The 12,232-nt window shown below is 46.1% G+C and overlaps 1 pseudogene; it reads right to left on the bottom strand.

Moving 5' to 3' along the window:
- Window positions 1-327: 327 nt before the first annotated feature.
- On the bottom strand, window positions 328-2,396 carry LOC119391416 (uncharacterized; annotated as a pseudogene).
- Window positions 2,397-12,232: the final 9,836 nt, after the last annotated feature.

Genomic DNA, 12,232 nt, shown 5'->3' with positions numbered 1-12,232 from the left:
TTTCGGTTTAAATTTTACCGGCACTACAATCGTAATCGCCTCCACCAATCAGTGTTGCGGGCACGTTTCACGCCAATGGAAGACCGAACGCAGATCGCAAAATTCTGTTTTAAAAATTTCTACACACTTTCCATAAAAACCGCTGCAAGGTTGGACACTTCAGACGGTACGCTTTCTATTGCGGTACAAAACAGAAAAGCGATGAAGGACGGTAGACAGACCCTTTATTATTCGCCTGTTGTGTCCTTCAACTGCCCTTACAAAAAACCTGGTTTCATGTTAGACAATACATTGCAGCTGCATTTTTTGAAAAAAGCACTCCCGTTTCTACTCCCTTTTTTTCCGCAGCAATATGTCGCTTGCTGTTTGCGGCCCACAGCTAGCAGCATTATCTTGGGAAAGATTTTCCCACAGGCTACTTGGAGTGCCATCATCAAGGCGAGAAGGGACATCCCGAACTCCTGCGGTTATGCACAAGTTGTGCAAAACAGCACATGATATCATAAGCTTGTTCATCTTATCAACCAAGAAAAGGTCTAGATGCAGAAGCTGGTGGAAACGAGCCCTTTAGGTCAGCAAACGCATTCTCAATACGCAGCCTTGTTGCGGAGAACCTTGCATTAAACTTTTTCTGTTGATCCGTGAGACTGCCATAATCTCTGAATGGGGTCAACAGGCATTCCCGCAAGGGATACGCTGCGTCGCCTAAGACATGAAAATTTCCAGCGGCACAAACTCGAGGGAGCTTTCTTGCTAAACGGGAATTTTCAAACACTCTGGCATCATGAATTTTACTGGGATTTCCAACAGTGACATCCAAAACCTTTTCTCATGGTCACAGACTCCCTGTAGTATTAGTGAGATGTAGTTGTGCCGACTGATGTACGTTGATCGCACCTTTTCGACAGGACAGCGAATGCTTATGTAACTGCTATCGATGCATCCAATGGCGCCAGGTACTCCAGACAACTGCAAATAAAGCCAATAATTAGCCACCTGCTCAAATTCTTTTAAACTTAGGTACTTGTTCTAAATATTGAACACACTGTTGAAACTTAAAAACTGGGTTTTGAGGTTTGATGTTTCATATCCATTAAAGTTAAGGAAATTTTTATTTACAAGAAGCTTTGCACCTTAAAATGCAGGCATTGGGCAAATTGTACCATTCCCCCTCCCCCAATGAGTCTTCAAGGGCCTGTCAGCTTTTCCTAAATAAATAAATGTTATTTAACAAGTAATTAATGCCTATTAGAAATAGTAACGACCCAATACTGCCACCCTGTAATACACCTGAAGTAATGTAATGAAAGGGGAGAGGGAAAATGTTAATTATTGTAAACTGCTGATGATTAGAGAAAAAATTACGAATCCATGTTAGGGTGACAGGGACTAGATTCAGAACAGATAATTTCAAAATCAAGCGGCGATGTGCCTTGGAAAAGTCTAGAAAGGCACAGTCAGTTTATATATCCTCGTCCATCTTAGCAGGTAAATCAGCTGTTAATTCGAATTCTTGCGTCTCACATTGGGTACTTGTACCGAGTATTTTTCTGCTGCCGTAACCATGCGTTATAATGTTCTCCACCTTTGTAATAGCGGGGAAAACATGTACAGAAACTTCACACGTTCATTTCCACGCCATTTCTTACCTGCTCAAACTTCGTGGACGGCCCCTGCAAGTCGTCAGGGAAGGCTATCACGGTCTTACCTAATTCCACAAGGTAGTCCATCACACGCTCAGTGACTCTAAAGGCTGTTGTCTCACCAAGCCCGAAGCGACCGGCAACATCTCTGATGCAGGCTTTATTTGCAGCATACCTGGGAACAACGTCAAAGTAAACTTTCAACTTGACAAATACGGACGTCGAGGGGCACAGAAATCACTTTCAGGACAATACTGAAGTTATAGCGTGATTGCAGTTGGTAAAGGTACGTTCTGAAGCTCACCACAGGAACGCTATGACATGCTCCTCGGCTGTTTTTGCAGGTGATCCCCCATTGTCACACCGAGGGTAGATCAGAGAGGCACCAAAGTCATTGTACAGGTCGGCAGCGACAGCCCTTGACACCCTGAAGTTCCTGCGAAACTATAACAAGTACGCGACCGTTTAAGAATGCACAGTAATCATGACGCAAAAGAAAAAAAAAAGTTATGCGTCGCGCTGAAGTGTACATACCTCTTCCTCTGAGTAAGCATGCACAACTTCCTCGACGTAGCCGATGATCTTTAGGCGTGCGCACGGCGGGACAGGGAACATTTCTTTAAACGTCCCTTCGTACAGCACGCACAGCTCGTCGTCATCGCTGCTGCTGCTACTGTCCGAACTTGTGCTCTCGCTATCACTTAGCGCAAGAAGCAGACCAGCAGCTCGTCTAGCAGAGTTGAACGACGCCATTTTTGGAATGTTAACAAGTGCACAGGGTGATCAGGCACCGCCTCAAAAAGCGCTGAAGGCAACCGCGTTGCCCGACTGCACCGGAAACGACGGCATCGCGTTGCCGGAGTTCCGGCGAAATCCGCCTCTGCAAGACGGAGCAACGCGGAACGCTCCTTCGTGGAGTGGGTTGCTCCGAATCTGCCAGTGGAAAACGTCGACGTTTCGACGATTCGGAGCAAGCTGATCAGCTTGCTCCGAATCGACCAGTGGAACGCAGATTCTAGACCGCGGAGCAAGAAAATTTGCTCCGGCTCGACCAGTGGAATTTGCCATAGACATCACCGTCGTCGCGCTCCAGAGGGCAAAAGGGGGGATGCTAGGAACATTCACGAAAAAAAAAAAAAAAAACGCCAGGCCTGCGCTGACACCGCAGCACTGTCACAGCGAAAGCTGGAAGAGCGGCGTTCCTAGAGCCCGTTGTAAGCTCTCTTGGGGCTACAATACAAGTACACTAGAAAGGTACCCACTACGCCATAAATCGCAATTTTTGTGAAGTTGGGAAGCACCTACTAAGCCATTATTCGTCATTCTGCGGAGAAGCGAGGCACCAGCTACACGTCTGTAAGGCATTATGTGCACTTTGTTGACGCGACGACTGACGACGATGAGGAATTATGGCTCAGGCCTTTGTAATGGATTGAAATCTTTAAACGGCCCACCAGTTATGTAATTTGCATTGTGTGACGCCCGGTCGCTATTTCCCTTTCCCGTCATGCTGTATAACATACGTTGAGGTGGGAGAGATACGGGGAGGGGGGGGGGCGAAGAACTTTACTGAGACCCCGAGGAAATGGATCATGCGCTTATGGGCTTCCTTGGCAACCAATACAAGTGCACTTGCGAGGAACCCACTACGCTCTAAATCATTGTAATTTTACTGAGACCCCGAGAAAATGGATCATGCGCTTATGGGCTTCCTTGGCAACCAATACAGGTGCACTTGGGAGGAACCCACTACGCTCTAAATCATTGTAATTTTTTAGAAGTAGGGCAGCAGGCACTGTGTCATTTTTCGTCATTTTACGGAGAGCCGTGGTACCTGCTAAACGCATGTAAGGCATTATGCACACTTTGTTGATGCTGTGCCTGATGACGATGAAGAATTATGGCAGAGCCCTTTGTAATGGGTTGGAAGCATTCAACAACCTACTCGTTGCGCAATTCGCATTGTGTGACGCCTGGTTACAGAATTCGCGTTGTGCGACGCTTGGTGCCTATTTTACTCTTCTACCACGCTATATTGCATATGCTAATGTGGTTCCTTCCCGACATGAAGCCTGCATAGGACCTTTTTGCAAAGCAGTTTCGAGCACCGGCGTGGCTCAGAGGTTGAATACTGGGCTCCCACGCAGAGGGCCCAGGTTCGAACCTCGTTCCATCCTGGAATTTTTTTCTTATTTCGAGCGATACTGGTTACGGACACCGGCGGCGGCGGACAACTACGACGCCAAAAACGGCCGGTGAAATGATCTCATAACAGCTTTCGCTGTAAAAACCTTTTCAACGGGAGGCGCAGACGATTGTTTCGTTCCAGGAAGACTTATTGATGCCCTTATTTTGAAGGACTGTAAGTCACTGCGAAGGAATTTAGCCTCGTCTCCTCGCCCTTATTTCCTCACTTACTGTGAGTTTACACGGGAAAAATATTAGGGTATATGAAAACAGAGATGACGACCAAGCTGAAGATATACTTCGACGATTCGGCTCGCATACTGCAGCAGAAGAGTACGAACTTTCTTTTCAGTGGATGGTTCCAAAGGCTCCTTCGCATACCTGCGACAAGCACCGGTCGCTCAACCACGTTAGTATCCAAACGACTGGTCGCAAAGCGCCTGCTTACGCTCAGTGCTAGATTCCTCAGTCGCGCGACTGCAGTCGGAAATCTCTGAGCCAATCAGATTCCTAGGAGCGGGACGTCAGCTTATTTTAGGGGGCAATGACAATGCGATCAGACGTGAATTCTGTGGCGACGGGTAGAAGCAACACCCTCTAGACTAGCTGAGGCCTCTCCATTCCTCAGTGATGTCATCACACTAAGACGGGCGCGGAGGATGCGTTTTCAGAAATACGCATTAGACAGATATAGTTTAGCGTTAGCGTGATAGCGGGTGTTAAGGGAATAGAGTTACCATGACGCTAACGTTAGTTGCGGACAGCGCGTTTTATTTTAGCGGGATAGCGTTTACGTGTTCAAGCTGTAGCGTCACCTAGCGGAGGATGAACGCGGGAAACAAAGTGAAAAGAAAAAACTCAGAATGCTCGCCCGTACCCCGCACGCGGAACTATTACTACTTTTATTTAGTAACAATAAAAGAAAATAAATATTAACCACGCACCAAAAGCGAAAATTTTTATGTTGCGTATTTGTTTATACCAATCTTCAGTTAGGCCTAGGAAAGATTGAAATGAGAAGCGATCTCAAAAACTACGCTAAGTTATCTGTAATCCTCTGTCGTCGAAGCTACCTCAAGGCAAGCGAAGCCATCTTACACAGTCGTTTGCTACGAAAGAAGCGGATCTGTCCACATCAACGCTAAACTCATTTCGAAGCGGGCGTCCAAAACCGCCGTCGTGTTTTATTTACACTAAGTTAACCACGCAAAAACGGTAGCGCTAAATCTGAAAAATAGCGTGCGTACAGTAAACGCTACGGGTCGTTTAGCGTACTACGCATGCGCATTTCGTGTCCGCTAAGCACTATCTGTTACTGCGGCGTACTTGCGACCCGTTGCGAATCCATTCGTTCATGCTGTCTCCCGTTTCCCGAAGGCACCGACAAACCAGCTCCCTCGTAGTGCGGTCACGTAGGCGCTAGGAGAGGAGGATATGGAGAGGCTGTAGCTAATCTAGAGTAGAGTTACGGTATATGCTACCTGTAGATGCATATACAGTAACTCTAGTCTAGAGGGTGTTGGTAGATAACATCGGTCGCTTGAGTCGCTTTTCTGACGCCAGTCACGAATGGTCGCGCGACCGATGCTAATCGCAGGTGTGAATAGGCATTAACATATGCCGAGGAGGGGGGGGTGTCTTCCAACACACTGCAACTTAAGGCAAGAGGGCGAGGAGGCGAAGCCACAATCCTTTGCAGTGACTAACATTTCTTGGAAGAGATTAACAGTTCTTCCCAGAACGAATCATTGTGTTGCCCCTCCCGCTCACAGACTTTTTTATCCACGAATCCACAAATATTTATCTACGTCCGGCCGCCAGAAATCGCCCTTGAAATTCTCGGGATCGTAACGACGGGCATTCGGCGCCGCGCTTGCTATTGAAAACGGCCTTCCAATGTCAGCTCGCCCCGACTGCACCAATGATTGTACCTCAAGTCCTTAGATTTTTCCTTTTTACCTAAGTACCGACAACTGCCTCCCCCCCCCCCAGCCCTCTCTCACGCGCAGCTGGAGTCTGCCGCCATTTTCTTCGAAACATGGAAGATTTACAAACCCACGTGCATCTAAATACGTTAGCCACGCATCTTTCAGCGGACAATATGCTAACGCGACGCGCCTTTCTCCTCACGGCAACCCCCTGTCATTAAAGTATAGGGGCTTTACCTGTCATTAGTGAGCGGGGGACGCGTTTCACCAGGTGCTGGAAAAGAGTTAAGAAGAACATGGCTACCGAAAACGAGCGTTAACCAATGAGATTCGGCGGCGGCGCTTCAATGCCCTCAAAGCAAAATGAAAATGCGCGGCGATACTCCGTTCTATTGATATCCAGGAGCGTTGTATTCAAACCATTTGTTACTACCTGAGATTTTATTACGAAATGACGTCCGAGTCGAAGTCAAACTTTTAGATGCGTAAATCGGTTGGCATAGTTATGAGATGACTACCATGTATGTCTACAAGGTTGGTGCTCGAAAATGAGCTCTGCTTGCAAAGTTCAACTGTCATTCAAGTAGACAATACACCGATTTAATCGCTTGTCGTCCTTTATTAGTTTCCTGAGTGTCAAATTTCATTATGAGTATATAGGTAGAGAGGCACTCCAACTTACGCAAGCGAAATGTGGTTGGGGTTGGGTTGCAACCCGAAATAGCCTAAGCGAAGCACCGCAGCAAAAGCGATGTAAGTGAAGTCTCGCCGTGTAGGCAATAACAATGTGTTGGGATTTTCCAGAGCCCCGCCGCGCCGAGGGCTCTGGAAATTTTGACCATCTAGGTTTTTTATTGCGACAGCAATTATATGGACAGTCTCGGCTGATTTTTGCCGTCGCCACCGTCATGCACCGTATATGTATATGTCTATAAATATATATCAAAGCCACGAAGAAAAATAATTCACAAAAACTTTCCGACGCGCGGAATCGAACGGGCGACCTCCCGCTTCCCAGCGCGCGGCGTTAGGCGGTTAGGCCACGAAAAGCCCCGTGTTTCAGCCTGCTAACGGCGAGCTATTTATATACACCACTTACATCAGTATGCTTCCCGAGTTACCACGTAGATGGCGCGATGTCCGCGCGTGGCGCGCTTTACAGATCGTGGCCCCGTTCCTGCGAACGTGGTCGCCTTCGTGCGCGTATCTCGATGAAAGAAGCTGGCGGGAGAGCGGGGGGTTGTATGTCTTGTGCTTTCCCCGCGATGTCTGCGCTGAAGTGACAGAGCGTACGAAGGTCGCTTCGACGCTGCAGCGGCCGCGTTTGCGAAAGGGGCGCGCTGTTCGAACTGAAATGAGTAACGACTAGGACAGTTAATTCACGCTCGGCCTGTGTGTACCTGTTCGTTCGTTTCGTGCGTCCTGCTTTATGTTTGAGCAGTGCGCTTCCAGTGTCGAGCTGTGACGTATGATAGTTCGCGCTCGTACTGTGTGCGTTCTTTTCGTGCGTCCTTTTGGCTCGAGCGACGCGCTGGCAGTTTGGAGCTGCTTTCCGTTCTTCGCGTTACATTCCAATTTATTGCTATCGCATTCATTGCTTCGCCGTTGCGGCGAAACTGACTTTTTTTTAACATGCACCTAAATGTAAGCACAAGGGCCTCTAGTATTTCGTTTAAACCGAAATGTGGTTGCCGCGACCGGGATTCAATCCCGCGAAATGCGGGTCAGCACCATATCCACTAGCACTAGACCACCACGGCGGGTGCCCCCCCCCTTAACTTCTGCTAAAGATCGAAACACCTAGGGGAAGAAGATCTACACCGTCTATTTAAGATGTCTCTGGTAACTTTGAACAGTTTTCAAGCCGTTTCCACAGTTAAGAAACCGGATAAAGCCTACGTTGCACATTCATAGTAATAAACAAATGACTATTGAATATGAAAGTATCCATTTGTGGAATTATTACCGTAACATTCTTGTGGAATTTGCATTCTTATTGTAATACAGAACATATATTTCCTGATCGCAATACACTTATTAAACGATAATGTAGTCCTAAATCGAGCTATGAATGAAGGAAAGAAGATGACTCTTAAGGGCTCGTTTACTTTGTCAGACACAATAATAATGAGAACTAACAGTCAATAACGCCAAGGAAAGTATAGGGGGTGTTATATGTAGTATTTGGAATATAAATGTGAAGAAAGTAAAGTGGACGAAAAGATAACTTGCTACCGGCAGGGACCGAACCTGCGATCTTCGAATAACGCGTCCGATGCTCTACCACTGAGCTACGGCGGCGGTCATCCTCCCGTCCACTTTATGGGGTATATATGTGCATTTAAACCTTGGAGTGTTAGTCAGCGCCAATCGCAGCCATGGCGGCGAGTGTGGAACACTCTTTTTCTGCCTTTCTGACGTCACGTAGCACGTGATCGTTTTACGAGCTGGCAGCCGACCAATAATCCCTCGCATACTACCTGCAGGCATCAAGTCTGCCAGAACGAGACCCTTGCTATGAATGAAGGAAAGAAGATGACTCTTAAGGGCTCGTTTTCTTTGTTAGACACAATATTAATGCGAACTAACAGACAATAACGCCAAGGAAAGTATAGGGGGTCACTCATAGAAAGCAAGTAAGCACATAATGCTGAAGTTTACCTATCGTTACTTAAACTAGTCCTGACGCTAGATTATATTGATTTTTGATTCGTCCTACTACCTGCAAACTTTCGGCACTAGTATGGGAACCCCTTTTGCGCCAACATTTTTATGGGACACTTAGAATCGGAGCTGTTGGAGTCATGTGCAGTGAAGCCTTCCACCTATCTCCGTTACACAGACGACATATTTATCATATGGGAACATGGCGTAAGTACACTAAACGCATTCATTGACCACTCTAACAAGTTTCAGGCTAGTATTAAATTCACCATGCACCATTCTTCCAGTGAAATTAACTTCCTAGACACGACGGTATCTATTGAAGCAGGAAAATTAAAGACGACGCTTTACAGAAAACCAACAGACAGCCAGCAATACCTAGATTACACTAGTCATCATCCGCGACACTGCAGACAAGGGATATTTGTAGGACAGGCGAGGCGTATAAGAAGGATCTGTAGCGATGACAGCGACTACGTTCACCGCTTAAGCAACCTAAAGGAAACATTAGTTAAAAGAAATTACCCGCATGATGCTCTAACTTCAACGAAGCATGTCAACTAGATAGGAAATCATCACTAGCTGAAAGGGCCCCCGTAGCACAGCCTAACCAGCCGCCAGCATTTATAACCAAATACTCGAATGCGCTACCAAACATAAATAATACCCTCCGTAAGTATTACCCAATACAGGCAAGCAACGAGCGCCTTAGAAAAGCGTTTCCCGAAGTACCAAAGGTCGTGTATCGCCGCAATAGGAATTTTAAGGACATGTTAGTGCATGCAAAAGTAAACCCTCATTCTACTGCCCACACAACACCTTGTTCTCGTCCAAGATGTAAGACTTGTAAGCACCTTCAAGATGACGTTATAGTTAAAAGCACCGCAAGTGATTACGTCCATCATATAAAATCTAGTTTTACCTGCACTATTTCAAACGTTATCTACATGATCGAATGTTCATATTGTCAAAAACAGTACATTGGCGAAACGGGACAACCTGTTAATGTTAGATTAAACGGGCATCGCGCGGACACAGCGAAAAAGTTACCCAAAGCAGTGGCACAGCGTTTTAATGTAGCAGGTCACAACGTCGAAGATCTCAAACTTTACATACTTCAGTCAAACTTCCGGTCCCCAAGAGACAGAAAATATACAGAGTCATACCTTATTCACAAGTTCAATACGCTCCAGCCAGCAGGCATTAACGTTTCTGAGGGGGCTCTTGAATCTATTCGGTATGGTACATGCACAACGAAAACGAATGAGAGTTAATCCCTTCTTCTAGGCATTTCGAACCTACTATTGTTAAAATGCCACGTGCTCCCATTGACAATAATTCAGTGAAACGTACACCCTCCCGTCCCCCCTCCCCCCCCCTTTTGTTCCTTTTATTTTTTCCCCGCGTTCCTTATGACTCACCCAGTCGTCGCGGTGGCCTCTCCCCCGCCTCTCCCCACCCCTTCTCCCTTCTTTTGGAGAGGGCACGAAGAACATACACACGATAGCTAAGGAAATCAGTTCCAGCCTTGAAGAAGACAAGTCCACTTGTCGAAACGTTGGCTCGAGCACCCACCCCCTGTTTACGGATTTTTTCATTATCAGTGGTGTATACCAAAATTTATAATTTGTGCGTGTAACGGAATTTTTGTGTTGTATTATTTACTTCCGCTTTTCCAACCAACAGATAGTTTGATGTCTGTTTAATGTAAGTGTTGTAAATAGTTTGGTATTTTAATTGTATTACATTGTATGATTCAAGCGATGAAATATCCTTGCAACACGAGGTATCCACGGAGCCAACGTTCAGACAAGCGCACTTTTCTTCAAAGCTACAAGTGCCTACCTTTGCACGTGCATGCACATGCTTAGTACCCTCTCCTCCAGCCCAACAAAAGAGAAGGAACGACACGTGCGCAAACAGGGGTGGTGGGGGAAAGGACGGGACGGCGTGTCGAATTGTGTGAGTCAAAAGGAAAAAGGAAACATTTAGTAAAGTGATAAAGGGGTGTGTTGAGGATTAAGCGTTCCTGCTAGGAATTTGTACCCTTTCTTATCACCGTGAAATTGTTAGTGGCACGTGGTACTCACTCTTGACAACCATACTTCAGCGAAAAATCATCCTCCCCATTTACCCTTTTGTCGCGAATCCAGCAACACTACGATCCCCTATTTCTGTTTCTGTATACGAACTGTTTACTGCTGGGGGCGGGGGGAGGGGGGCTGCAGGTGGGTCGCATGCACAGCTGGGAAGGGGTTTATATATCTCCGCCAATAATAAGGCAGGAAGTCCGGCTGCTCTTTTTTCATTGGTCCTTCGCCCTCTCCCGCTGATAAAGGGAGTCACTTCGACGGGATCTCGGCTCCTGAATTGAAGTCATTCTGTAGCTGTCCACGGAGTTGGCAGGTCGTACCGTTTTCTTCTCGCAGGTGCTGTGTGGTCCCAAGGATGCCGCTGACCGTGAACGACGTGGAGTACCTGGCCGAGGAGAAGCTTGCCGAGATGAGGCGTGAGAAGCGCGAGGACCTTCGGAAGTGGCTGCTCCTGAAGGCCATCCTGGAGAGGACGCGCAGAATCAGGCACAACTGGCAGGTATACTGAGCATTTTTCTTCTTGTTCGGTGGATGTGACCTAGGGTAGCGCTTAACAACGAAGCCATGGTAAGCGTCCGCCCCGTGTCGATGCATTGTTTCGTTATTTAGTGCTACCAAAACGTCACTGAGAGTTTCTTCGCGGTAGCGCTCATTTGGGGTGCGAACTTGGCAGTAATGTATCTCTTTTCGCAATTTCCTAATCTAGTAGCTTGAATAAATGCCGCTCGGGTTAACTTTTGTGTGTGTATGTGGTGACGGGTCATAACATTGACGGGCTTATCCTGGGTAGCATTTCCTTTCAAGCTGGTGTCGTTAATTTCGTTTCCGCCATTGAGCTGGCTTAATGATAACAAAACCCTGTCTATTTCTACTGTTACTATTTGCATTTTAACGCGTTGTTAAGTTAGCCCTTGGCCCCAATAGAAGTTTTCAATGTTTAGCTAGCAATTGTGTTGCCGTTTTCCAAAATTTCTGATTAACTCATATTTTCATGAATTTATGAATTCGCATTAGTGTAACCTGTGTGTTTAAATGGCGGTGAAGGTGGTGGTGGTGGGTTTTAATATTAAGCGGGTTAATCCTGCCTTTCTTCTCTTTTAAAACTGTGTTTAGTTTTTTTGTCCCTATCGTGCTTTCGCGCGTTAGCTTAGTGATAGCTGCATCCTCTCCGACAATATGGCTAGTAATGCCCTTATTATTATTTTTGAACACGATAGAAATTTTCAATGTTTAGCTGGCAATTGTGTTGCCGTTTTCCAAAATTTCTGATTAACTCATATTTTCATGAATTTATGAATTCGCATTAGTGTAACCTGTGTGTTTAAATGGCGGTGAAGGTAGTGGTGGTGGGTTTTAATATTAAGCTGGTTAATCCTGCCTTTCTTCTCTTTTAAAACTGTGTTTAGTTTTTTTGTCCCTATCGAGCTTTCGCGCGTTAGCTTAGTGATAGCTGCATCCTCTCCGTCAATATGGCTAGTAATGCCCTTATTATTTTTGGACACGATAGAAATTTTCAATGTTTAGCTGGCAATTGTGTTGCCGTTTTCCAAAATTTCTGATTAACTCATATTTTCATGAATTTATGAATTCGCATTAGTGTAACCTGTGTGTTTAAATGGCGGTGAAGGTAGTGGTGGTGGGTTTTAATATTAAGCTGGTTAATCCTGCCTTTCTTCTCTTTTAAAACTGTGTTTAGCTTTTTTGTCCCTATCGAGCT

Source organism: Rhipicephalus sanguineus, chromosome 4 (assembly GCF_013339695.2).
Source record: "Rhipicephalus sanguineus isolate Rsan-2018 chromosome 4, BIME_Rsan_1.4, whole genome shotgun sequence".
NCBI classification, from domain to species: Eukaryota; Metazoa; Arthropoda; class Arachnida; order Ixodida; family Ixodidae; genus Rhipicephalus; species Rhipicephalus sanguineus.
Note: the sequence above shows the minus strand (reverse complement) of the source record. Positions and strands in the feature narration are given on the sequence as shown.